Here is a 2,101-nt window from a genome sequence, read left to right as displayed (position 1 = left end):
ACTATCATTTCTATTATTTCATTATTTCATTATTGCTATTATTATTATTATCATTACATATTATTATTATTATTATTATTATTATTATTATCATTATCATTATCATTATCATCACCATCGTCATTATTATTATTAAGCTTATTATTATTATTCACGGTCTCCACGACTAGTTATAGACTTCTGTCGATCAAACGTGTCTAATCTTCCGTCTGAGGTCGATGATAAGTACCTACATATACATACTTGCACATCAGCTTGTGCATATTTCCCAGATAGTGCTTAAATCTAACAATTTTGCGTGGCGTCGGTAGCCTGGTGGTTAGGCTACCAGACTTGTAATCGTGAGATTGCGGGTTCGGGGGTTCGAGCCTCAGCTCAGTCCGACGTTGTGTCCTTGGGAAAGGCACTTTACACGAACTTCCTACTTGGCTCGGTCCTATCGCAGACGTACGTTAAATTAGGAGGTCCCGCCTCTTAAATAACCTAATAGTGTTGATAGGGGCGTTAAACTCATACCATTTCACCATTTAACAATGTTGCAACCCAAAAACGTTTATCGTTCGAATTCGAAGAACGTTACAGACTTGATAAGAGGCCAAGGTAATACAGTTTATTATTCACGTGTTACCATGTTTACATACGGTTGGCCTTCTGTTTTGGCGGTTTGTTGGAACTGGTCCTACATCTGTTGTTTCACCGTTTTTTGGTGTTTTTTTTTTCTTTTCTATTTTGCTTGTAACCTTCTGTACTGAATGGCCATTCTTGTGTCGATGTGCTTTTCTACAGTTCATGGGCATCAAAGTTATAACATTTGAGTTTAGGATATGATAAAAAAAGCAACAAACAACGGGCAGTCGGACTGCTCCTTCTCATTATAACTATTTTTCATGGTTAAACCTCCCTAGGGGGCGTAAAAACGTAAATCTTTTTTCAGGCACAAAATCTTACGTTTTATGATGAATTATTTCCCTTTGACCACTCGCGTCATGAATGTGGACTCCACATTGTTCGCGTTGAGTTGTTGAAGGGAAGGCGCGGGTCTTCAAAATACGATGTTAATGTCAAAATATCGATTTTCAACTTTTTACATTTTCGGGTACCTGATATCTTAGGAACCGATACTCCCTGACCTCCAATTGAAAATATTTTTAAAAAATCGTTTTTAGGGTCTATTCTTTTATGGTACCTTCTTCAAAGTAGGGCCCATTTTTTCATCAAATGAGCTCAAATGGGCCCATAATTAGACAGTGACGACAACAACGTGTCTCCGCGAGACCCTAACATGTTTAGTATTGTTGTAACCGCAAGATTCTCCTCTTCCAAACCGTAAAACAATCTAGAATAAAGTGTTTCTGACAGTTTAGTTATGATGCAGGACACATGACGCCCCATTTCGTAAATCTTAGATTGTCTTGGACAAAGTGAATCCCCGTTACTAAAAATAGTGACCATGACGTCAATATTCAGAGATTGCCGCACGGTATGGAATCTTTTTTCGATTCAAAAGCCCGTTAGACTGTTTTCACCAACAGAACCATTAAATTTGCTTTTGTGTTTGGCGAAACTTTATCGGGTCTCACTGATCTTTATTATAGTGCAGTCTTGTCTTTTTTGTATGTTCTTTCAGCACCCTCCAAGAAGTTGTGTTCAATCTAGTATACGTTTCAGGTTGCTTTTCCCCCCCTGGTTTGCTCGTGCATTTACCTTGATGTGAGCGTGGTGGGGATTTTTTTTAGTATCTTTGTTTGTTTGTTGGTTATTTTTATTGTGGGTTTTCTTATTTGGTAGTGCAGGTGCTTCTACACGTCTATTGACACAATTTAGATCATTTAGGAAGCTGGCTTTCGACACTGTCTCGGGCTAAGAGGGATGCCACATCCCAGCAGAAAGACCCAGCTACTCAATAGAAAGTCTCAATGCTCAGGAATCGAACACAAGTCTCGCGAGTACGACAGCGAGGTGCCTGATTGCTACACCACAAATATTGATTGTTTAATCTCTGTTAGGGGGTATGGAAAAAAAGGGAGAAAACGAACAAGTATGAGAGAGAGAGAGAGAGAGAGAGAGAGAGAGAGAGAGAGAGAGAGAGAGAGAGGGGGGG

The sequence above is a fragment of the Aplysia californica genome, unplaced genomic scaffold (genome assembly GCF_000002075.1).
Source record: "Aplysia californica isolate F4 #8 unplaced genomic scaffold, AplCal3.0 scaffold00178, whole genome shotgun sequence".
NCBI classification, from domain to species: domain Eukaryota; kingdom Metazoa; phylum Mollusca; class Gastropoda; order Aplysiida; family Aplysiidae; genus Aplysia; species Aplysia californica.
The sequence above is the reverse complement of the archived record's forward strand: the minus strand, read 5'-3'. Positions refer to the sequence as shown.